This window comes from Rhodamnia argentea, chromosome 10, assembly GCF_020921035.1.
Source record: "Rhodamnia argentea isolate NSW1041297 chromosome 10, ASM2092103v1, whole genome shotgun sequence".
NCBI classification, from domain to species: Eukaryota; Viridiplantae; Streptophyta; class Magnoliopsida; order Myrtales; family Myrtaceae; genus Rhodamnia; species Rhodamnia argentea.
In genome coordinates, this window is record NC_063159.1 from 23,181,371 (window position 1) to 23,209,254 (window position 27,884).

General features: G+C 39.0%; 1 pseudogene; it reads right to left on the reverse strand.

Moving 5' to 3' along the window:
• LOC115735027 lies at window positions 1-26,726 on the reverse strand (annotated as a pseudogene).
• Between the last annotated feature and the right edge of the window lie 1,158 nt (window positions 26,727-27,884).

Sequence of the window (27,884 nt, forward strand, 5' to 3'; positions counted from 1 at the left end):
TCAAAACTTCCACCAAACGTCGAAGACTCCACATAGCCGATCGATTAGTTTGTTGAGCGAATCATGGCTCGAGCCACCTTCCTTCACCGCGCGCCTGGCCATTCTTCCTAGGGCTTGGGCCCTTTCCCTAGCCCTCCTCCCTTCTTCTCCACCCATCAACTCCCTCACACCGTGGCAAACTTCTTCCCAAGGAACACACAACCTTCGACCCGACCCGTCTGCCCAATTTAATTCGATTCCTGCCCCAAGCCCATTTATGACTTGCTTCACGTTCAACGGTTGTTCGCTACCATGGGCCAAGCCAAGATCGGCACGTCTGCCGATATGCTCTCGAGAACCGAGTTCCAGCTACAGTGGCTCAGGAACCCCCTATTGACTTGTGACCCAATATCTGCCGCTGGTCAACCCATTCCCTTTGCTATCAACCCCTTGCTTGATTCAAGCCCTCCTCCACACCTTTGGGTACACACCAGGTCGCTGACCGGATGACCCTTATGAACCGAACGCCCGATTCCTTCAACCCGAATGCAATTTCGTCCAATTGTGTGTCCGTAACATCGGCCTGCATCCCGAATGAGACGTACAATACGGACGCTGGGGTGACTTGGTCGTTGAGCCATTCCATTGCACTAGTACTGTCCTTTATTTGACTAGAGTTGGGCTTTTCACAATCTTTGAGCTTCTTATCATCACCACACAGGAAAAGAGGACCTACACACTAAGCATTGGCTCCTTTACGATAGAAGGACTCAAAAGATGAGATGTGGCTTCTTTCTAGTTCCTCGAAGCTGTTGACAACCACCCCCAACTATTCACATCAGCCTTGGCAACTTTCCACAAGAATCGAGAAGCTGGATTGTTTGGATCCAAGTTCCTTATCAACTCCGGGACGTCCAATATGGCCAGGTCGAACGGGACCCTCATGCTTGGGAGATCTAGGGAACTAGGGTCCTGGGAAGCCGAAGGCTTCAAGTGAGGCACGTATTGGCATAAGTATTTAGAAATGGCCATGGTGAGGACACTCATCCCATGGAACACCAGCCTAGGGACACCGAAGGCTTGGCACGACTCGAGGGTCCAACCGAGGAAGAAATTGGAGATGACGCATAGAGGAAGGCCGGCCTCCGAAGCCGACATCGACGCCAGGACATCCTCGAAAGGATTCTTGAGCTGCCTGGTAGCGTTGAGGAAGGCAAAGTGCAGGCCCATCAACGAAAGTTGGGAGGTGTTTTTGCAGCCTTCTAGGAGGCCATAACCCTCGGATGGGAATGGGATTTCGACGGCATGTATTGTAGGGGAATTTGGTAGGTGTTGGGTGATTGATTTTGCATTTGAAGGGAAAAGTACACTAGAAGTGCCATAACTTTTGTACGGCATTCACTTGAGTGCCATAACTTTCACAACGTTCACTTAAGTGCCATAACTTTTAAAAATTGTTCACTTGAGTGCCATGTTGACGTGGCAGCCGGAAAAGTTATTGTAGACGCTGGAAAGATGATGTAGTATGCCGAAAAGCTGACGTGGCACGCGCAGAAAAATTACTGTAGTACTCAAGTGAACGATTTTTGAAAGTTATGGCACTTAAGTGAACGTTTTGAAAGTTATGACACTCAAGTGAATGCCGTACACAAGTTATGACACTTCTAGTGTACTTTTCCCGCATTTGAAGGAGTTGTGATAATGGTCACTTTGATATTCCTGCGAAAGAGTGCTTTGGAGAGGTCTAGTATGGGCAGTGTATGGCCTTGGGCCATGAAAGGGAAGATCACAACATGGGGTTGTCGTTGCTAGATGGACATTAGAGAAGGCATTTGCTTTATGTTGGATCTGATGTTTTGAGGGGATTAACGTTCGAGGGGTGTTCTTGTTTTTGGTCTTTGTGGAAGGCGTATGGGTTTATGCATGCATATATAGAGAACCATGCACTACCGAGCGACCATATTCAATTTATAGTTTATTTTTTCTCTCATAGGAATGTGGGTCAATATTAGCCCGTGGTTAGCAAACTAGAATAAATTGGTACGCCGACCAAGGAATTATTTTTGCACGAGAGCTTTCGTCTCTTTCTGTTTCTGCTCTATTCTCGTCCCACCAAATGTCCTTCATGGATCAGATCTACAGTTAGAATTACTAAAAAAGTATCAAAATATTTGTAATGATTCCAATTGTAGACCAGATCCATGATGGACATAAAACTCGTTCCTTTAATTTTGAAACCTTTGGGTGCGCATGATAACACTTCTACTTCTTAATTTATTTGCCGGAAGTCAATCTGGCAGAGAAATCCGTTTGGTAAAAATACTTCCGAAGTAGAAATCTGTTTGGTAAAAAAATTGACTTATGGTAGGATTTTTCACTTATAATAGGATTTTTTGCCAATTTTGAGAAGTAAAAAATTTTCACTTCTGGTCCAACTTCTCGACTCCGGAATCACTTCTTGGACCACACTCGCCTCCGTCAACCACCACTCGCCCACCGCCGCCACGGCCACCCGCCGGCCCGACCCCCGCTACCGCCGTCGCCCACCTACTGCTGCCGCCGCCTCCGACCTCCAGCCACCGCTGCCGCCACCCGCTCGCCAACCGTCGAAGATTTTTTTTAATAATATTTCAAAAATAGAAATTTTCAATACTTACAAAACAAATTTCTCTTAGCAGAAGTCAATCTACAGCGGAAGTAGAAAAATCAACTTCTAGTCAACAGTTAATTTCTAGTAGAGAGAAGTGTTACCATGCTCGCCCTTTGATTCCGGCGAGTCACGAGGCATATATGCCCACATGGGATTGGCGTCTCGTCCAATACAATATGTCCGTATGCAGTTAATGTAGCAGTAAATAAAAAGAGTCAATGGTTTTCAGTGAATTGTGCCATTCGGCTAGTTACGACAAGATGTTTTATTTATTTATTTGGTCAAGGAAGCATTTCTTTCATTACTAAGTAGGAAATATACCAAAATAGTGTTCAAAATCATAACATAACAAAGACCAAACAAAGAAAAATGGTTTAGACGGCCTATTCGAGTCGAGAGGGTCGGCCCAACGAGCCTTTGCCACCCAATCCGCAGCCCGATTTGCTTCTCAAGGACAAAAAGCTAAGAAAACGCCATTCAATCGGCCCAGGCAAATCTTGCATTGCATCACCACAGACCGAGCAGCCCAGGCAGTTTCTGTCTTCAAAAGAAATGCAAGATAAGAATAATTGAGAAAAGACGAAAAAAAAGAGAGATTAAAAAGGTCAAAGATTATTAAAAAGAAATGCAAGATAAATAAGAATAATTGAGTTAAGAAAATGATATCAGATATCAACAATTACGGGAAGAAGAAAGCACACTGGAATAGTGAATAAAAAGATGAAAATGAGACGCACAAAATCAAAGCGCAAAAGAGTACTTAGTATTTAAACTAGTATAACATATGTCTGAGAAGCGCCCAATATACTCCACTATGAGGATTGGAGTCAATGACCATTTCTAAAATAAAATTCAACTTACTAGTCAAAAATGGTGTATGAATTATAGTTTTTTTTTTTCTAGTAAACATCAGCATATATATGAAACATTGTTAAGCAAAATTTAAAAATATAACGATGTAAAAATTTGCAAATGAGTATTGAAATAAACATTACAAGTTATTTATATGAACAAACATCGGCGTTGTAATAGTACCCACTGTAATTCATCTCACGACGAAATGTCTTTCACCGAAATTAGTTCTTCGGCTTTTAAACGTAGGAAGATGGTCTTGTAGCAAATCCAAATAAGAGTCATCCAGAAATTCAGGAAATCAACGCGTAGAAACTTCAATAAAATTATATAAACGTAAATTGAACTGGAGTTTGACTCAACGGAACAATCTAGAAAGGACGATTCTACAAACAGACCAACGCATACAAACTTTGTTGGAGTTTGACTCGACGATAAAGTCTTAACACGCTTCAACACTACACTAGAGTTTAACTTGACGACAGAGTGACTAGGATGAAGATAAATTCCAAAGTTTGCCTTGACAACGAGATTTCGAAAGCCATCAAAGAAATTTAAAGTACAATGCAGAAAGTAAAGATAAAGATAAAGTGGTTTGATTTGCTCAGGGGCTGTCTTGATGGATGCTTGGTGGTACTTACAATGGTTGAATGGCTAACTACTCTTCGACAATTATAACTTTTGAAGCGCCCTTATCGATTGCTTCCTCATTTGCTGTTCTTCACGAACCGCTTGACCAAGTCCTCGAGCAGTTATTTCTAGCCCAAGCCATGAACCATGTAGTTCTTCAATGACTTTCAGCGGTTTGATCCTTCTCTCCTTCATCCCCATCGATCGTGCCCACGTTCTTTACTCATCATGAATCTCATGACTGAGTATTCATGTGGTTGTACTAAGGCTTGAGTAACTATAGATGGCCATTCTCCTGCCGAATGTTTAAATCGTGACTATCTACTAAATCTGGCGCGTATACCAAAAGATACTTCAAATTATTGGCGGTATTTATCATCTGTTGCTAGCGTCGAAATCTGCAACTATTTCACTTCCCTCATCGTGTTTTGTTAGTTGGACACATGGCATTAATTTATGTCATTACCAATAAGCAATCCGACATTTTATGGCAAATCGATAATAGTGGTAATCCTCACGTGTTGTGCGCATGATCTTCTCATATCCTCGTATTCTACTTTCAATCTTCTCCTCAAGCTTCAGGCACGTGTACTGATAGGTGAGCTATTTTTAGTGTCAACATATGCCACTTTTAAAAGAATTAAAAAAATTAATTCATTTAAAGAATACATCGACTTCGCGCGATTTTCATTGCGGCCAGATTTAGAGTGTAACCTACAACCTGACGCTTCGTACTCCACGCACAACCAGCCAGGCTGTAATTCCTATAATATTCTGACACATTTCCTGATCGCTCGTGGATATCAATTCCTATGATCATATTTTCCTCGAATCTCTAGCCCTTTTGAAACTCGGCTACGAAAGGTAAAAATTGAGCCATTTTGTTTATTCTTTCTTGCATCTTTAAACCCTAAACCCCAGTCTACACTTCTTCAAGTGTTTTACCGATTCGAATGGTGTCAAGTTCATCTCAACCTTCCTCTGCAAAGACCATCGCAAATGTTGATGATCTGAAATGAGACGAATATTCCAATAACTGCCGTTTCCGTCTTCTAAATTTACTTGATGAGTACTCAGACCAGCTGGTTCTCGGTCCCTGTTCCCTTAATCATCAACACATTCCAACTTCCCTTCGGTATTGCTTCCCTACGAAGCTCGATGAGTTACTTCCCATTCAAAGACCTTTCATAATGGACATCTGGGCAACAGAAACATCTCCATTTCAAGGTTTCCCCTCGTTTGAACCAGATTTCCATGGGTGGCACATTCGGCTAAACGAGGATACTCTTACATTGCTTTCCTGGAGAAAATCCGGTGTGAGTACTGCTTTGGAGGTCAGTATGTTATCTTATGATTTGAACCTTGGGCTTCTTGGTGCTGCTGTTAGTTTTTGGTCACCATCGACTAATTGTTTCTTCTTCCCATAGGATCCCATGTCGATCACTCTACCATGACTGGTTTCTTTACATATGGTATTCCTTTTGAAGAAGCTGAGTCTCTAGAAATTCCTCTTATCCCTGGTAGTGCTCTTGCTTATGAAAGATTTATCGATCGCTTCCATTCTTCTTCTACCCAGTTAGCCTTAATGAACATACAAATTTCCTGCTTTACTGGCTCTCCAAATACTTCTTCCTCAACTCGTCACTTAAGATATTCAAGGACTTAACGCAGATAGCTTTGAACCTCGCAGGAGGCAACCGGATTGCCTTAGGTCCACTTGTTCTAGCTGCATTATACGGGGGATTTTATCCCGCATCCCATGCAATGAGGTCTACATCCTTAGCGTTGAAGTCTACGGGAAAGGGAGATGGGACCTTATTTGGGCCGTTCTGGATCCCGCAATGTTAAATGAATCTTCTTTCACATCCCCTTTCCATCGACGGGTCTCGGGAGTTCTGCCTGTGGGCCTCTCTAGAATTCAGACCAAACTCCCCTGTGGATGCTAGCTACAAAGTTGTCCTCCATTAGATGTTCCTAATGTTGTCTCTACTTTCGCTTTTCATTTCCAATTACTTCTCGAAATGGACCATGCCAAAGTCGAATTTTTCGGATATGACGACGAGGCATTTAACTTTCTTTTTTACTTCACCGCTCAAAAGAGTCTTTCTGATCTTTGGGCATGTTTACTCACCCAAGTCGATCTGCCATTAAGGTTGTCCACCAAAGGGATTGCTTTATTCTGGCTTTGAAATTTACTCCCCTCAGTATTGTGCCAGACAATTTGGATTAGCTTAAGCAGCCCCATGCCTATTCCATATTCTCTTGAGTTTCCCTATATGTCTAAGAGAAAGTATAGTTTGGCCTCCTGAATGGACCACTTGGTGGCTTTCCTTTGCCCTCAAGAGTCCATAGGAATCTGCTTCGAGGACTGCTGTAACGAGGATTAAATGGGGTACTTCCAAGGATAAGCCAAAGGGTAGTGACAAGAAGGGAAAGAAACTCATTGATTCTGAGGACTGTACAGGGTCCCCTGCTCGGATTGAAACTCGGAAAGTTAAGAAAGACCAAGCAACAAGCTGAGGGTATTAAAACTCGATCTTCTAAGTTGGGTGCATCGACACAGGTGAAGGGCAAGGAAAAAGTTGTAGAGGCCAAAACCAAAAGAAAGGGTAAACCTCTAACTGTGCATCTTCCATCTCCGTCCTTTTGTAATTCTGTCCTCTGATGAATTTTCTTCATAACAGGTCTAAAGACTCTTTCTATTCCTAAAAATCCCCATGCACCCGAGTAATCTTAACTTTCTCCAGATGAAGAACAAATCCACAGCGATGAGCCTTTATCCGAGAGGATTAGAAGGAAGTCTAAAAACGCCAGACGACCTTACTCAAAATGAGAACTCGCCCCGTCCTGCTTCACCTACCGTTGGTATTACGAAACTTCAGACTATCTCTGAAGATCATTCCGCTTCTCCGAGTGGCTCTTTTCATCCACCTGTTCTTTCAAGCATATCCCTTATTGCTGCTCCGACTCTTTTAGCAAATTATGGAGAGCATATTTTGGTACTCATATGTACACCGATTTCTTTCTATATATCGTATCACCATAATCATTGGGACTCACTTTTGTATGTGGTTAAAGTTCGCAAAACATACCTATCGATTCATCCCAGCGGTCTTCAGTGGCTGAACCAGCTGTCTTACTCCTTACAGCTCCAGGACAAGGTACCTTTTCGACCTTGTTTTCTTATTTGTCACAATAATTGGACAATTGGCCTTGCTCTCGCGATTGCCCCAGACATCTTACCAGCATCGACGTCAGAATCACCACTTTTTGGGTTGAATATAACAGACGATACACTGCCTAGTTCGTCAGTTCCTGAAGTTGAAACTAGCCCCGTGCTGCTAAACCACCTTCCAGCACAGAATTTTGCCTGACCTCATCAATCGATTCAAGCTGAAGATTCTCCGCATTATCTGGCTAACGCCAAACAAATCCTAGAGGAGGCCTCCTGCGTTTTGGCTGTCAATCCAGATACTCTAGTCTCTTGGATCCCAACCTCTCTAAAGGATACTAAATCCTTGTTTCTAAACGAAACACGTGCGGAAAACGTACTATAACATGCCCAATGAATCACTAATTTGTACCATCGATCGGAGTACGATCACATGAGGGAACGTATTCATAGTTGACAAATTAAGAGCTTCCGACGAACAGCCTTGCAAGAATCAATCATCCAAAAATCGAATGCGAGAGAGGTTTTGGAGCGTTACTGTTCTTGAGAGAGTTTTATTTAAGTAAAAACTGTCGTGAGGGAGAAGCGTTGGTTCCCACTCTCTCCACTTATCTTTTTTATTCAAATAAGATATCTCCCTTTTTTTTTGTAACCTCCGATAACCGATATAGGTTATCAGCGTCCATCATGATCATGGGATCACAGGCATCAATCAACGGTGACGGATTAATTAATTCAAATCCATTAATTCTAATATCTTCCACTCGCACATTATGGGCTATACATGATACCCTTTTCTCTGCAAGTTTCATATCGGCAAATAATTCGTGCGACTAGCATACATTGAGAGCTCATTGCCATACATCCGTTAGGAGTACATAGCAGCTCAAAAAATGGACATAATCAATAGTAAATTTTTGTATGTCGTACCCTAGATCGATCGGTCACATTTACATCTTTCTCGATCTTTTTGAAGTATGATACGTTGCATTCACAATTATGATCACACAAAATGATTATAATTAACCGATCTGTGAATACACAACTATCATGTAACTCAAAGTCTAAATCGGTCTTCCTCTTCCTTTAAACCTCTCAATCTCGGTTCAATGTACTTTTCTAAAAATGTCCCATTAAATCGAATCAATCTCATGACCATTGGCAACACTCTAAGATAGCAAATACTGAATAGAAAGCTTGAGAATAAGTCAGAGTCGTGAAGGTACGAAATGAAGAATCCCAATCCTCGAGAGGTTCACACTGCTTGAAAGTTGCGATCAAAATTTTTGCCAATTCTCATTAGTCATCTCTTACATACGTAGTATGAAATATGTATTACGATATTCTCTCCTTCCTCATGGAGCGTATGTCTTTCCACTTAATGTTGTACAGATGATAATTCAAACATACTCAATGTCTAACTTGAGTTCATATATCTACTATGCTCAAAAGTATCCATCAGCACTCACATCCGGCAAATGGAGACATTACATTCAAGGCAAGAATATTCCTATACACAGCCAAAGGAGAGGTTTACGATGGAAGAGCACAACTTTGAGAGAACAAGAAATTATATATATATATATATATATATATATATATAGAGAGAGAGAGAGAGAGAGAGAGAGAGAGAGAGAGAGAGAGAGAGAGAGAGAGAGAGAGAGATCAAAGGGAGAAGGCAACCACAAGGAGACAAGTCAGAGAAATCTAGAAGGAAGATAACCCGGACAAAAGCTTTTCCCGCAAGAAATTTGTTGTTTCGAAGCTTCCATGATTGACAACGCTGCAACCCTAACAACGTGCTGCCTGCGTCTCCGGGTTGTACCGAAAGTAGCCTAAGTCCCTCCCCGACCCACTGTACATCACCGTCCAAGTGACCTTGCTACAAGCCCTAATCTGGAACCCGTATATGGAGATGACTCGTTACATGGTGTTCTCTACTTTGCAGGTTGTTTGAGCAAACCACCACCATCCGTGGATCTATCACGGAGAATTAGCCGAGAGCCCAAGGGTCTCTGTTACCGCAAGCCGCCACAACTCCAACGCTTCGGCGATTCGTTGCACTACATGTTGATATATCTATGCCTAACAAAGCCATTATCCAGTCCAAGAAATATCTTCGATTGGTGATCACGACCTCATCGTGCCCAGTCCGCAAGATAACTTCTATCATTGTTCTTTGCCGAGTGAAGGGAAACAATCCCATATCTATAACAGCGGGTTACACGGAACTCATATGCCAAAAACTATACTTGAATCACTAATCGTAAAAGTATATCACGTAACGGACATACTATGACGTACCGGGGCGTTACAATGCTAGCAAGCTCTATTTTAATATGATATTATAGATAATAAAAGGTGCATGCGGAAGCTAAATAAACTAAAAAAATAATCAATGGCCATACAACATACATACAAGTGCATGTATACAAACGGTAGACACAATGCCTAAAAGGGTATGCCCTTCCTTAGGGTTCCCTACTTGTATAGTCACACACAAACATACATAACGTAAACATCCAAGTTTATACATACATACATACATACATACATACATACATACATACATACATACATACTAGTTAGTTACAGTATCTTTTCATTAAACGAAATCACAAAATATATTGGGAGTATTTGAAAGGAAATAGCTCTACTCCAAAGTACTATCCAAAACCACCTTCAACGAGCTTTAACGCCATCGTTATCTTCCATGGTCTCACCTCTGTTTTGTCCTCGTTTTTGCTTTGAAAAAGGGTTACATCAATGAGAGTGAACTAAAACTCATCTAGTAGGAACTTTCTAAACCAATCAACTAAACTATATATTTGTCACTTGATCGGACAAACTCCACAATAGCAGTCACTACCCAAATCACATAGAATCACCGTGCAATCCACACGCACAACATCAGAGACAAGCGGATATGAGGCTTGACTACGACACCACACATTGTGCAACACGACTCTCACATGCATGAGCATGAACGTGACTCCTTATTTAGTTTTCCCTTCCAATTCATAACTATTTTTCATGGGACACAGGCCATGGTTACTTGAGGGACACATGCCTCAATTTTGTCTCCGAGAGACACAGACCTCAATTCTAAGAGATAAACACCTTAGCTTTTCGTCCATGTAACACCGGTCATGTTGGTGGCTAGTGATTTCACCTAGAGGGGGGTGAATAGGTGATAGAGTGTGATTTTAAGAATCTATTGCGGAATTTAGATCACACAGCGTAAAACAGAGATCTCGGATGATGGAGACAGAGTATATCGCAACGAGCAAGTAATTCGATTGATGCGGGATATGTAATATGATCAATACGCACTGTTCGTGTGCGGTTTAGCTATCACAAGATATCTAGAGTGATCAAAGTAAGAGATAAGGAAAACCGTACAGAGGATTTATAGTGGTTTGGCTTTGATTAAGCCTACGTCCACTTCTTCAACCGATGACCAATCGGCTGGATTCCACTAGTAAGCTACTCGGAAGTTACGGATTAGTGATCTCCTTGACACGCAGGACTTCACACCTAGCGCTCAACACTCTTGTGTACACCTCCTCACAGTTACAATGGATGGATCAAGAAGTGTGTTGGAAATAGAATTCGCTCTATCTAAGAATTATGAACACTTTTCCCCCTTAACGCCGATCTCTTTTTTCCCTTCGTTTTCGAGATGTCTTTTGTACTCTTCCGCCTCTAATCTAACCGTTGCAAGGCATCCATAAGAGATCTCTCCAAATCTACTCTTTTGGACGAGATGATTACCAAAAGAAGATCTCTTAGCCATTGGGGATCGCCAAAGAAAAGTCTTCCCCGCTTGAATCAAATCGCCCATACAATTATGATCCCGAGTTTCCATAGATGGTTTCTTCCATTTGGAAAGTCTTTGTTTGTCTCCTTGGTTCCGCATCCTTGATTGATCTCTGTCACCGAGAATCTTCAAGAATGATCCAACTGGATGGCGTCCGTTGATATGCATCAATTAAGCTTAATTTGTATTCCTCTTGAAGTTCTGATTCACGCTCGTGAAGTACTTCTCTCGGAGTTTGAGTGTCATTCCAACGCTCGAGTTATCCCCGCTCATCGTCCGAGCTCGAACCAGCATCTGAGACTCTCGTAAACAACATCTAAGCCAAATCATTTTGCCAGATTCAATCCTGTGCATCCCTGTACGAAAGGATAATTTGCAAAACAAGTAAATCACGGCATTATCTCAAAACACAAGAGTACTTGGATTGTTTTGTCAATTTCAAAACCATCTTGAGATTTTTCTCAATAGGTCATAGGTAGCTTGAGGGACACAGGCCTCAATTTCTCTTACTCCGGGGCTTCTAAGGGATATAGGGCTTATGCATTCCATTCCAACGGGATACAGGTCGTGGACTTCCCGATTTTCCTCCGACTTCCACGGGGTATCATTTGGATACAATCGAGTGTCATCTTGTCCTTGTAGGGGCATAGGCCGATGGGATCCCCGATTCATTCTTTCCATTTTCATGCACACCAACCATCGATCCCATACACAATCGACTTTCAATACACCAGGCAAAACAATCAATCACATGCACTCGACCACAACTTTTTAGGCCATAGACACAACTCATGCTTCGATACTTAGATGAAATGCAATTGACGCCACAACTTGACCATTCAGAATCGCGAGATCTCACTTCCCTAATCATTTCCAACAAGCATAACCCAAACATGTCACACACATTACACGGCCACAAGGTCAAGCGTTCATATGCAAACCACCACACGACAGATTGTTCGTCTGTTTGACATTGGGAGAGGATTGTGTCAGGTTTCTCTCACTGTTCTTCACTATTCTTCTCTATGATCTTCACCGAAGAAGAAAACGACATTCTCTCTATTGAACATGAGAACCGATATGAACATTATCGCCTTTGAAAGGAGTAATGCCTTTGGTAGTTAACTCTTGGATGGGCAATAGGCTGGGTTAGCCCATCTTGGGCGGCCCATCCATCTATATAACCCAACATCTCCCATTCGCCCATGGGGAGCTAAACATAACTCTATCTTCTCTACTATAAGAGCTCGTTGTAATACATCCATTGGGAGTATAGAGCAGCTCTACCGAGCTCATTGCCATACATCTGCTAGAAATATATAACAGCTCAAATTAGATACATTACCTCAGAGTAGATCCGACTTGCAGTACACTGGATCAATCGGTTACATTTACACCATATCTCTCTTGATCTCTTTGAGTTCTTGAATTCATCATATTCACAATCATGATTAAGCTCAAATAATCATAATTGGTCAACATGTGAATACAAAGATAGAATGTCACATCAAAATAAATTGATCTTCCTTACCTCTTAAATCTCTCAATTTCAGTTCAAATCGCTTTTCTAGAAATGCCCCATGAGATCGAATCAATTTCATGACCATTAGCAACACTCTAAGATAGCGAACGTTGAATAGAAATTTTGAGAATAAGTAAGAGTTGTATGGGGACTTATTTGAGGAAATCTTATCCTCACGAGTATCAAAAACGACATAAAAGTTAAGATCAAAACTTTTGCCAACTCTTATTGGTCGTCTCATGCATCGTAGTATGAAGTACGTATTATGGTATTCTCTCCTTTCCCATGAGCGTATGTCTTTTCACTTAATATCGTACAGATGTAGTTAAGACATATCTAATGTCTAACTTGAGTTCACAAATCTACTCTCTTGAAAGAATCTATTATAACTCATATTTGGTATTAAAGACAGATAAAGCGAAATATGTGGGTTATCTCACTTTCGACATAATAAATATTATGATCTCAACTTAACACTATGTTAAGGTGGCATCCATACTTTAAGCTTGAGCTCTCAATTATCACATAAATAATTAGTTTAAAATTGTCTTATCTCTATTTGTCACACAATAAACAGAGTCAATTATTCGTGCAAGTAAGCTAACCTCTTATCTCGCGGACATTCCTTCTCAGCATAATACGCCTAGCATTAATATGCATAAATATCGAATAATCTCAAGCATCAATAATAACGGTACATACCATTAACTATGAACTTTGGCAAAAACAAATATCCAAGATCGCAACTTCTATGCAGTCCTAGAGATTTCAATATAGGGAACTAATCCCTTTGTCAACACATGACCAAGGAAAACTCCTCTAGGAATTGACTTCATCTTAAGATCTGCAATCATTCTATGCATAGATACATACTGTATGTTCACATCTTATCGTATAATCATATCTTTTACAAAATTGTACTTCGAGTCTATATGTTTGGTCTTGCAATGGATCTTTAGTGTAAGCTATTACTGCTTGGTTATCGCAATTAACCTATAATTAAACCTGTAGTACTCTTAGCAACACCTCATTGATCCAAAATCTCTTAAGCCAAACACTCTCTCATATTGCTACTAATAATGTCACAAATTAAACTTTGATTGTGGATAAGGCTATACACGTTTGCTTCTTACTACTCCATGATATGGCACCATTATTAAGTAAGAAAGCAAATTCAAAGGTAGAATTTCTCTTATCTAAACCTCATCTTCCGTCAACATCAGTATAGCCTTTAAGGCACAGATCTCTACCTTGATTACTCAATTAATAATTAGCAGTACCATTCAGATACCTTAAAATTTTATTGACGGCAAGTCAAAGTAATTGACCTAGATTGGATTGGTATCTATTCACCATTCCAACTACATAACAAATATCGGGTCTTGTACACCCATGGCGTATATTAAGTTCCAATAGAACTTGCACATGAAACAATTTCCATTTGTTCCTTTTCTTGCGGAGTCTCAAGGCACATTTCGCGGCTCAGGCCTTTACCTCTTGCAATAGGAGTATCTATGGGTTTACAATCTTGTATGCAAAATTATTCAATGACTTTATCTATATAAGTCTCTTATGAAAGATATCACAATTTCTTTAAACGATATCTTGAAATCTTATTTTCAAGAATATATGTAGCTTCACCCATAGCCTTCATCTCAAAATGGGCACATTACTAGTTCTCAACTATATTGACAAACTTCATATTGCTTCTGATAATGTGTATGTCATCAATATATAATGATAAGATCACAAATTGATCTTTGGATCTTTTGATATATACACAATGATCCTCATCAATCATTACAAAATCATATGCCACTATGACATTATGAAAACGTATATACGGTAACTTGAAGACTCCTAAAGACCATATATCAACCTCAAAAGTCGACACACCTTTTGTTCTTGGTCTTCTATAACAAACCCAATGGGTTGTTCCATATAAATTTCTTCTTTTTATTCTCCATTGCGAAAGGTAGTCTTCACATCTATTTGATGCAATTCAAGATCCACACTAGCCACTATTGTCAGAATTAGGAGAATCGAGGTAAATCTCATCATAGGAGAAAAAACCTCTTCATAATCAATTCCTTCTTATTGATTATGCCATTTCGCTAAAAGGAAAACCTTATATCTTTCAATTAAGCTATCAGCTTTATACGCTTTATTTTGAGAACCCATCTGTTCACAATGGCTTTGTATCCATTTGGAGATCAACTAATTCCCAAACTTAGGTTGATTCATATTAACTGCAACATTTGTTCCATTATTTATATCCACTTTTCGTTGTCAAGGTAAGTCAGAGCCTCATTCACATTCCTTGGCTCATCCTCTTCTTGTGGAGTGACTATGAAAGCTTATCCCTCAATATCTAAACGTCAATGAGGAACGCTTTGCGACTTGTTCGCTGAATTAAAGATCTTACACTCAGCACATCACGCTCAATTACGCTCCCACTCAGATATTTGAGATGGTACACTTAGTACATCATGCTCACATTACACTAAAATTCGAATTAGATAATGACGGCATCTTCTCATCAAGTAGTTGCAATTGAGACTAGTTCGAAACAAATTCCTAACTTCTCACATTGCTCCCACTTGGATGAGATGCCCCAATAAAATCATTATCACTATCCAAGGTTTCAAACAAAGAGTAGTCTTCACCTATCTCGTCCTTTTTTCAAAAATTCACTCAATAAGAATGTGACATCTTGTAATTCAAATTCAGTTACACCCCCGCTTTCTTGCTCACCTATAATGCATATCCTTTCGAGTGCTCTCAATATCTCATGTAGATACTTTTTTGCCTCTAGGGCCCAATTTCCCATACTTTTGGGAAGACACGTGTGTATAGGCAGCACATCCCCAAGCTCTAAAAAAACTCAAATTTTATTTTTGATCTTTTCATAACATATATAAAATGGAAGTAACTGATTTAGAAAGCACACAGTTAACTATCTAGACAGCAATCAAAAAAGTATTACTTCAAAAGGTGATCAGCAAATTAGCTTGTGCCATCACAAACTTAACCATTTCCATTGGGGTCCTGTTTTTTCTCTCTACAATACTATTTTTTTTAGGAGTCGTTGAAATAGTCAACTGTATTTTTATTCCTTTTTCATCACATATATTTCTGAACTAATCGGACAAATACTGTCGACATTGATCGAATTTGAAAGTGTTGACACCTAAATTTTGGTTTTCCTTAAATCAGTCATATTTCATAAAAATGGGAATTAACTTTAGTTCTCGCCAAAAATAATTTTCATGCATAACAGATTTAATGTTTCTCATTCACAAATTTGCATTAGCATTTATCTGCATTGGTGGCGCGAGATTGATTTGATTTGATAGACAATTTGAACTTAGGCTAATGGGCAAACATTTTGCAATTCCTGAATATGTGTGCCGGAAAATCAATGGGGTTTCAACCTAATTCTGAATTCATTGGCCTATTTTTAGCACATTTAAATGTTCAAGGCTTCTATTTAATTAGTTCTTAATTGATTAAAGCCCATTTGAGTTCGCTTTCGCGCGATTGAGCCCAAATGTCTATGAAATTCAGCCAGCCCATGCTCCCCCTCTTGTGGCTGAAATTTTGAAGTATTTTGATAGTTTAGGACTCTTAATTATCACATTTTTTTCAAATCCTACGGCGGTGACTTGATCCTATTAGGGTTCTTAATCTGACGGCCTAGATTGAGTCCTAGTCATATTAGGTTTAGGAGACCCTAAGTTCTATAAATATAACACTACGCCTAGGGTTGCAAGGGGGACACACAAAAAAAAAAAGCATACTCTACTCACAATCTTGGAATTCACGTGAAAAAGGGAGAGAGCTCAACAACTTCTAAAGACCAAGACCACGTTGCTGTGACATTGTTCCCTTTGGTCCATCCGCTGTTGCTTCAACTCCCCGACGTGGCCGATCTTATCGTATCACCACTCGGTTGCTTGCCCGTGCTATTTTTCCCACTATTTTGCCTCTGTTTGGAGTTGCTCTACTACTGGATCGGTGCCCAAAATTCTCTACGGTTCAATCTAAAAAATTCTGCTGCCGTGCAAGGTTAAAACATTATTGTTTGCCCTTGGTTTTACTACCGATCACCGCTATTTTTGTCGTTGTTCAATGTTTGAATTCCTCCCTGTTTGGTACCGAAGTCTACTGCTGTTTGGCGCTAAGTTCGTTGCTGTTTGGTAGTCAAATTTGCCGCTCTTTGCCATGATTCTTGCTGATTTTTACTTCTAATCCGAAGCTGAATTAGTCTCTGTTCGGGTCCAAAACTGTGCTGCTCTTTGGGCGTTTAGTGCAGATTTTTTGCTGGGCATTCATAGGTTTGGATTACTATGCATTTGGGCGGTGACTTCCTTGATATCTCACGTCAACTTGGGTTCAAGTTTGCTGCTTCAAAATTTGTTTTGTCAAGCTTCAAATTGTCGCAATCCGAATCTCTTAGGCATATGTAAGTTCCTAACCGATTGGTCTAAGATTGTTTAGTCCTTGATTTTGCTTCAAAATCAAATTGAGTTTGGTGGCTATTCAAGTTTAGTTTTTGCTCCAAATTGGCTTAACTTTTCTGCTGATTCAGCCACAAAAGGGGAGGCACGAACAGATCTTATTGTGCTTTGGTTGCTAATTTGATCCCGAAGCTTTAGCTCGTGCAATTTTCACCAATTGGTCCCAGAAATTCAGATTTGGTCCGCAGTTTTCCTTCGAGTTCGAAGGAGGAGAGTACAAGTTTTGCAATCAAGGTAAATTATCAAGCTTGGATACTCTGATTTTTTGTTTGCTGATTTTCGATGGATTAGGCTGTTTGCCCCGAATTGATGCTCGCGTTATCATGAAATCGTTTGTCCTAGTTAATTTCTGAATTGGTTTGCATGATTCAAAAGTTAATTGGATAATTTTGAGCTTGGACAAAATAACACTCAATTAGAAAGAAGCATTGCGTTCTTCCGAAATTCATGAATAAATTGTTGGATTTGATATGTTCATAGACTAGATCGGGATTTATCCTAGTCTTTTGAAATCTTCATGAGATAAAGCTCCTCATCCAAAAAGGAAGTTGAATTTTGACACATTAGGCAAGATAATCTCTTTGAAATCCCCGAATATAGTCTCATGATTTTCGAAATTTTTTAGATAACTCTATGATAGATCTTGTCTTATGACTTTGTGGATAATCGCATATATCTTCAGCATATCTCTGGATTTGTGGTATATCTATGGATATTTGATTTATTTTATGGCTGAAATTTGAGATATCTAAAAAATCCTGAACATCATCTTAAAAAGGATAGTGCACAATTTTATTTTATTTTAGAATATCTAATTTATCTTGTGATCAAAATTTGAATTCATATGAGAATTATGAGCATATCGAATAAGATCCGTATTTCCGTTGGGAATTTCGAACATATCTTTAAAATTCAAGGAATTAGCTAAAAAAAAATTCCTCTCAAATCTCAAGAGATAATCCTTCCTATTTTAAAAGATATGAAATCCTTTGTGAATAGGAGCTTATCTCCTTGAAAATTTCAGAATCCCCTAAGGATTTTCGAAAATTCAATAAATATTTGCACATCTTTAAACAAAACCGCCTATAATATATGCTTCCCTGGTGCCTAGTCCCGTCGAAAAATTAAATCACACGCCACGCCCATGATCTTATGGGATGGGATGGTGATTTAAATATAGAAATTCGTATTCTACCCTTTGGCGAGAATAGACGTTGTATTTCTATATATTTATTCGTGTACCGGCTCGAATCCTCGAGGATGTAGCGGATAAAATCTCGCTCCGGCTTGAATCTTCGGGAATGAGAAGATTTATTTGAAAATTCGAAATATTCAGAATTAAAGGTATATTATGGGCATTCTTGTTTAATTTTGTTCAAATTCATTAAACAAATCGAATAAAAAGAAGGGAAACAAAAAAACAATCCAATTCATATAAACCAGTCAAAAAGACATTTTCATGAAATTGGTACCGAAAGGGCGTTAATTTTTAATTAAGGTAACCAAGTCCCCGAACTCAATTTCTCCGATTAGCAGAAAATAAAGTATTCTCCCGTACTTTATTTAGGTATCTAATCTACCTACCAAAAAAGATTAGTGGCGGCTCCTAAAAAAAAAATCAAACCTAAGTTGCGAATTGGTAGGGTTTGGGAGAGTCCGTATTAGGTTAGTTAATTCACCTAATTAACCTAATAATCCATTAACTTAAATTAATTTTTAGGTCATGAGAGAAATTTTTTATTTTTCTGTCTAATCGATTTTCCACTAAGGCCATAAACTTCTTAAAACAAGTCATGCCTCAAATTTATGAGAAATCAAATCGATATGTTCAAATCCAGTGTAATCATCTATAAATATGATGAAATAAATAGCCACATGCCTTGCTATCACATTCATTGAACCATATAAGTCCGAATGGATCAATTGCAACGAAAACTTGGCTCTTGTTCCTTTTCCAAATGGTTTCCTAGTTGTTTTGTTGGTAGGCAATGCTCATAAGCCCTCTTTGGCTTATCTAATCGTTCGTTGTTGGCCAATATGATCCGGTCTAACATGCCATATTTTCACATCATTATCACAAGGTTCTTTAGACGTGAATAAGGGAATGACAAACATTCACTTTATTGTACTCAACAATAGCACAATGAAACCACAATGAAAATTTCCAAAACTATAACAACTTGTTCTCAACTACAAGTCAACACCATCATTATAAAAGTTCAAGCTAAAATCAAGTTTAACCAATTCGATCACGAAAACTAAATTTCGTTGAATTTATGGAACATATAATACATCATACGGGAACAAGTGCGACCACCTCGCATATTCAATTTGGAAAGTGCCAATCCCCTTGACTTCCTCTCAGAAATTATTTTCCATATATTTCCGCTTTACTCCATGTGAAACTCATAGAAATTCCACTAAGGCATCTCTATCCTTTACTGCATGGTTTGTAACCCCTAAGTCTACAGTCCACAAAGGATAAGGTTCAAATGTGAAAACTAAACTTGAGACATTAGTAACACTCTCAAGTGTACAAATGGTTTCCAATTTCTTTGACTCACCAGTAAAGCACTTCATTTTTGAAATGTCATTCTTTAAAGGACGTTTTCACTTCCCTATAAGTTAAACTTTGATTTCATTCTTGAAGAATCTATTCCCCCGCCTTCCACTTTTTGAGCCCACCTTGATGCTTACGCTTGGAGCTTGAAGTCCTATATAAGCCAAAACCAGCATAACAAATGTTGATTTCTGGTCTAGCCATTAGAAGGTTGCCTACCTCTAGCTTAAGACGGTGTATAGCATCCCAAAAAAATCTTTACTTTTCATTGCAAATCAAGTGAATTTTCAAATGCACACAGCTATAAGGCAAAGAATAGATTGATGCTTGCATTTATTGTTCATCAGTCAAAATGTAGCTTGCATCTTATAGTTCACTTATCATGTTTGACATATGCCTCAAAAGTTGGTTCATATTATGCCCCATGAGGCATCATATAAACATCAAACCTTATAGCGATCTGTCTCAATTTTATGATAGATGTCTAACCAAAACTTCGCTTTTAATGATTCCCATATGACTTTGGCATTTTCAAAATCCTTGAACTCTCTCATTATATCATTTTCTATGCTACTTAGCAACTTAATGCGAGCAGTAGAGTTCTTCATTTTTCATGTAGCAAATGCCTCGATTTCCCTTTCTATATGGTGCAGTAATTCCATTTTCAAGTTTTTCCATAACTAGGTTAAGAGCTTCTAGTACTTCTTGCTTTTCTAGCACAAATTGGGTATACGTTCTGGATTTCACAATATTTGCCCTTCAAATTTCTCTCCCCCATTAAGCTCCGTTATGATATTCTTAGAAGTTGAAACCATTGTATCTGAATATGAAGTTCTATAGACATGTATTCACGAACTATTAATGCCTAACATTTATATGTCTATTTTACATCGACTAATTACATTAATGAATAATTTCACATAAGGTCTCAGATTCCAAAGTTCATTATATTCCCTATCATCGTATAAGAATCCTCATTTAAAATTACCATTAATATAATCTTTTATGTAAAATTGGGTTCATTAAAGTCACTAAAACCTTCTAGAACTCCCCACTCCAATAAAAGAAACATAAATCATACAATGATCCCCTTATCTTGTCATTAAAATAGCATGGCATGATTTTAGCTAATAAACAAATAATTCATTCATCAAATTATATTCAAATCGTGGAATACAAGATACAAATAGCAACTACTCAAAACTTTATACATGCTATCAGCAACCATGCTCTACACAATTTGCATATGATTATGTACATTTAAGCCATCCTTTATTAAAAAAACAAAGAATAGGCAAAAATACTCAAAAAAATGCCCTAAAACATGTGTATAATAGGTTTTGTACATATTTTTATAATTTTAAGTACATCAAACATGTCAAAATAACATACCAAAATTGAAGATAATTTCAAGACGAACACAACGGTACCTTGTATGCCCCAATTAGAGCTTGCACGTGCCCACGCGAGCCGATCAAAGCTTCGAGGCATGTGCTCCACATGCGGTCAATGGTCAGTGTTGACCCGTCAACAGTCAATGATTGACCATTTACTCGATCAATGGGTTAGGTCACAAATTGGGTCGGATCACGGCTAAGGTTCTAGGATCGCGAGTCCAGTCGTACCAATCTTGATGACATCATCATGACGTCATCTCCTCGTCAACTGCCACGTCACCACTTTAGCACACACGTTAGCACAACGTCAACAAGGAGGTTTCGTTAATTCGTGCATGTGCACTCTGCACGTGTGTGCATGAGTCCTACGCAAAGCAAGTCTCACCGGCATGTGTTGGTGCGTGCGGCCTCCTCCGACAATCTTTGACGACGGTCAACCCCTCAAAATGCTCGTATCAATGATACGAATCTAATGGTATGCTTAAAACCAAATTTTATTGAATGTAATTTCTCAAAAAGGAGACGTTTCGCCTCGGCCTCGATGGATTAGGTCCTGTCGCAGCGCGCGCTCGTGCGGGGCCTCTTAGCATCATCTCACGACTGGCGATCACTCAAATTCTTCACTCGTTGAGCCCGTTATGATTATACATTTGAAAATATTTTTTATTAAGCATAAAGATATCGAATGCCAGTGAACAGTACGCTCGAGAAAATGAATTTTTTGTGCCAATCTGACTACAAACTTCACAAAAAAACAAGAATAGCGCTCTGATACCAATGAAAGGAACCAATCCCATATGTATAACAATGGATTACACATAATTCATATACCCGAAACCATACTTGAATCACTTATCGTAAAAGTATATCACGTAACGGACATACCTCGTTTTCACAGATTAAGTGTTATCTATTGCAACTCACGAGAGATTGTTCATCCATTTGATGTTGGGAGAGGATCGCGTCAGTTTTCTCTTATTGTTCTTCATTGTTCTTCGCTTTGTTCTTCACGGTAGAAGAAAAAATCATTCTCTCTATTGAACGTGAGCATCGACGTGAACATTATCATGTTTGAAAGGGGTAACTGCCTTTGGCAGTTAACTCTTAGATGGGTAATAGGCTAGGTTAGCCCATCTTGGGTGGCCCACCCATCTATATAACACAACACCGAGCGTTCACCGATCTCTTATAGAGTCAAGCAATGGTTTTTGTTTCTTTACAGGTAGTCTGACCACTTGATCAAACATCCACTCAAAGATTCACACACAGAAAACTTCTTTGTGGGTGGTCAAAGAGAAAAAAGGAGAGAAAAAGAATCGTGAAAAGTGGACATCAACATGATCACCCCTGGGCAAGCATCATGAACAGCAATTGAGAATCAAGAAACCCCGGTAGCACCATGGTTCAGGGGCACCACTGGGCCAAGTCATTGCCAAGAGTTCCAGCCACCGCCCTATGCCGTCCTTCGCTCAACCGACCGATCCGCGAGTTCCCGAGCACCATCGAGATTCCGATCTAGTTCATTGCATTCGAGTTAGGAAACAGATAGTTGCATAATATGTAATTTCTATTAACTGATTGATTCTCTAGCTAATGTTGCCTATTTTTGAACATATTGATATCCATGTGAATATTTGATTATATTTCATAAATTGAGCAATCTCGTATTTTATGCATATTTTCCTAGATTTAGAAAATTAATTCAAAGTTTAGGAAAATTTCCTAAATGATAATGTGCTTTTATCGGACAATCCAACCCATAATCACTTGGGTATGATCCGCCGATTTCATATAAGCATGGGAAATCGGATAATGCGACCCATAATCACTTGGGTATGATCCATTGATTTCATATAAGCACGGGAAATCAAACGATCCAACCCATAACCCATAATCATTTGGGTACGATTTCTTTAGTCGATTTGGATTAAATGTTTCGTTTTTTTAAAAATAATCATGCATTATCCTCTCATATTCCGATTGCAAATTAACGTGATTTGTTTCCTCAATTTGAAAATCTAAAAAAGATTGAAGATATGGTTTCCTATATATCTTATCTAGCCACCTTTAAATGGCATTAGAAAGATAGGATTTGGTAGAAATCCTATCTCACATATTGCATTGCTTTTAGAAAGATCTTATCTAATAGATTAGGCTCATTTAAATTAATTTACATATTAAATGAGATTGCATCATCATTTAGGTATGCATATCTTAAAACACGTAGATTTAGGGTTAAAGATATACTAAATATTCTTAGGATTAAATTTAAATTAATTCCTGATGATTTAGGGTAATCTTCATTTAGGTTAGTTTTAGTAGTTTTAATTATAATTTCGAAATTCATAAAAAAATACAAAAAAAAATGACATTCATGTTACATATCATATAGTTTAGATTGCATAGTTGCCACATCATATTGCCATGTTATGTTAGCTACTTCATTATACCATGTCATTCACACGTGTGTCACATTTATGCTATTTCATTAGTATTGCCATGTCTCTAATGCCTTGTCATTAGTTACACGTCGTTTAGGATATATGTTTAGGTCCATTAATTGCTTAGGTTATTTAAAATTGCATGTCACTTAGGTTAGATTTATTTCGCATATCATATAGTTTTGCATGTTAGGTTAGTCTATTGCATAAGCATTTCCATAGGCTCTTTTAGATAATTTGCATGTTCATGTCGTTTAACTAGAACTACATGTCATTCTAATTAAAGCATGTTTCATATGTCATTAATTGCATGTCATTATTGCTAAGACTTTTAGTTAAATATTTTTGCATATAGTGTTAGGATAATTTATCATTTTCATACCCTTTACTTGCATTTTGGTCTAAGATTGCATATGCATTCCATTTCATTTGCATCATCACTTAGATAAGTGAAAACCCCCAAAAAAACATTGCCTTAGACTAAGTCTTATGCTTGGGAGATGAGCGTTAGGTTTTAGGGTTGCATCATCCAAGTATGTTCTATTTGTCTTATCTTGCAATTTATTCAAAGCTTTGATTATTGAGTGTTAAATAATGTCTGCGCAACCGCTTAATCACCTCGCCCGTTAGGAATTTAGATTAAAATTAATCCAATATGCCTGCTTAGATATTTTTCATAAATTGAATGGTACCGAAAGGGTGTTAATAAAAATATTAGCATAATCAAGTCCCCAAACTTATTAATCTTTGGTTCCTAGAAATAAAGTATTTATGTCGATACTTTATTTAGGTATCTAAGCAACCTACCATAAATCGATTAGTGGCAACTCCAAATTTAAAATCTTTTGCATGTCAATTCCTTGAACTTAAGTTGTGATTTGGTAGAGATTGGAAAAACTCAAACTAGGTTAGTTAATTTAATTAACTTAATAATCCATTAGCCAAATTTTAGGTTGCGATAATACCATTATCCGGAAACTCAAAAGTCATTTGTAATTGCAAACACTTAATTTCCCATCTCCAATAGTAAACCTTAGCTTTTTGCATTGCCCACTCTTCCTGGAGGGACCACTGTCGACTTCTCCCGAGGATGAATCACCGATAGCCTAGAGAGAATTACTAAAAAGGTCCTAAACCTTTTGCACTTATGACAATTCAAATCATCCAATCAAATTTGTTGGAAATCTCTTACATAAAACTGTCGGCACTCACATGCCAATTTTTCATTCGAATATTTCTATTTTTTTTTTACTTTCTTTTTTTTTCTATCCCTTTATTCTTCCTCTAGCTAGTCGTTGAGGACCAGTGAGGTTGATCTCATCGCCCTCTAGAGAAGCCCGCCCCTGCCAACTACTTGTGTGGGTGAGCTTCATCCACCCCTTGCCAAGCGCTACCTCGCTATCACTGGTGGTTGGGCGAGCCGATCTTGCCTAGCGATGGTGAGGTCATGCCTCACTAGGGACGTGCAAGGCTCGGTGTAACGAGCCCAAGATCATCCCGCTAGTTTACCCAATTAAGTACTACTAGTTTACTAAATTTGGACCTAAATCTTTTCTCTAACTTTTAAACTAGATTTTATCCACCCTTTTTTCTTTTTTTTAATCATGGAAACACATCGGTGAGTTCATGCGGTAATAGCAGACACAACAACTTTCAAGACGTACATAAACACACATAATATATATATATATATATATATATATATATATATATTACATCACATACGACCTCTCATTCACTATTTTACAAATAAAATTCAAGGGAGGTACTTACCTACTCTCATACTCTCTCTCTCTCTCTCTCTACTTGTGACAGCTTAATTTCTTTGCTAGATTAAATTAACAAATGAAATAGTTAATTGGGGACTTTGATTAATGGTGCAAGGTTATATTGACAGAGTGTGAGAGTGCCTATAGTTAGTTTCAGTCCCGTAGAGTTTATTGATGCCAAAAATTGGTACTACTAATGAAATTATAGCCTAGTGGGCTGTGGACACATGTAATTTTGCATAGATGACAAGTGGTACATGCCTCCTTGCCGAGTGGCAACCATGCCCAAGAAGTCCTTCCCTATTATAAAAGCTAAATTCTCTCTCTCTCTCTCTCTCTCTCTCTCTCTCTCTCTCTCTCTCTCTCTCTCTCTCTCTCTCTCTCTCTCTCTCATTTTTGTTGCAAGAGCCCCCAAGAGAACACTCTCTTCTCTTCCTCTCTTCGGCCGTAGCTTCCCCCTCCTCCCATCGACCCCATCTTCCTCTTCAATCTTTCTTGTTTGCTATTTTTTCCTTGTGAAGGCCCAAATTTTCTGTCCGTTTAATTAGCAAGTAAATCAAGTGTTGTAATGACAATTATGTGGAAAATGAGTAATTATATGAAGTTAAATGAAGTGTGAATTTGAAATTCGGTGGTTATGTCACATGAGATTATGAGTTATGTATGACATTACGAGGTTATGTTTTGATCCGGTTGAGTTTGTTCCGGAAATTGAGCGTGATTGGAATGCAAATTGAATTTAAAACCGAACCCACTTTAGTCCCTCACATAAATAGCCTTCTCTCTCTACCCTTACTTTCCCCCCTTCTTCATGTGATGCCCTCCCCTTTTCCCCTCCCCCTTGTAAAGTTTACCCAAGCAATCCACACCGCAGTTTCTTCACCCCGATGCCCCTACGCTGCCGGTTCTCACTTGAGCTCGAACTTGGCAATAATCTCGGCATGATGGCCTAAATTTCCGACATTAGATTTATTAAATAAAATGAAATTTGGTTTGATGAGCCAAAACTTTATTGAGGGGCGGTGGATACTCAAAGTCATGGTCCATTGATTGCCGATAAGTCTTCTGATCTTGTTTTAACCGATTCTCACAAAAATTCAACTAAATTGGTACTCAAACTTCTTCTACTTAATCGGCCACCTCAAAACATAAACCCTCGCCACAAAACCCCATCTTCCACTAACTCTGTCTTCCCCTTCTCTTCCCTTTCTCTTTCCCCATGAAACCCCACATCATCACTTCCTTCATGTGCTCTGCCACCTAAACCCCTCTTGATCATCTCTCTCTCCCTTACTACCACCCCGACGGCACCAAGATCCCCAATGCCATCGCTATCCTCATGAGCTTGAGCCCGACAACAACCATCCCACTTCTGTATAGTCCATTTCCCATCCCCATGCTCGCTATTTCTCATGGTTGCACAACATCGAAGAAAGAGGAGACCGGTCCATGCCCATTGTTCCATCGATTTTGCTTCCACTTTGTCATACATTGTTCTAAGGTACGTTAATATCTAAACCTTGCTCTATATGGTTTAAAAGTTGTTCGTTTAGTATGGATTGAGAGTTGAGGAAATGGCATACTAAGAGGGTCCGCGACTTGCATGAAAGGGAAGATACCCTTTTGTATTCGATCCGTTGCTCATTTCAATCTCTCTATATCCTGGCTAACTCAAAATTGTGGATAGATTGTGGGATTTGATGTTGGACTGATCGGAATAAGAGCTCTGTGGGCAAATAGGGTAGAGTGAAGGTGGGGGAAGTTTGTGAAATGGAGGTTGGCACTATCGGTGTCTCTGCTAATAGGTGATCTCAAAGTTGGGTGAAGGCCGAAACGGTCTACTTGACGAATAGATTGATTAGTTTAAGCCGAGTTAAGGAGGCATGTCGGTTTGGTCGAAATGGCAAATGGGGCTGTTATGTAAGTATAGCTCGATTACATCTGTAAACACACGTAGTATTAGAAGATATGGATTAATGGATAGTGTGGTTAAATAGTGCAAGGCCATGTAGGTAAGAGTCTTTGGCCCTCGCAATGTGGATTCCCGACTACAAGCTTTTTAAAAGTATTGCATATAGTGTAGTTTAAGTTGTTTGCTGGTTTTGCCTAGTCTAATGAATTGTTAAGCAATTTAGTAGTTTGATTAGATGTTATCTTCCTAAGGTCTTGCTCATTGTTGTTAGTGGATATCTTTTCTTCAGTTATAGGTATACCGTCTATTCCCTCGATTACACCCTCGACTCCTAGCCCCATCTATAGTGCTCCCTCATGCCTCTCTTCCGTTGTGGAAGACATTACCACCCTAGAAGGTTTAGCTACTTGTTTCGTGAATATGATAATGACGTTGGAGCTTGAAGTGGAGCCAAACAATTTTGTTACGTACCGGTTCATAGCGACCTTTAAGAGCCAAGATGATGGCAAACTGACCGAACCTATCCCATTCTTACCTGCGAGTATTGGCGGTTCAAGTTAGGCAAGTTAAGGTTGGCATCTGAAGAAGTATCAGTAAGCTTTGGAAGATTATAGTTGGTACGACAGTTACTTTTTCAGTGAAGGTCGCGAGATGGCTAGG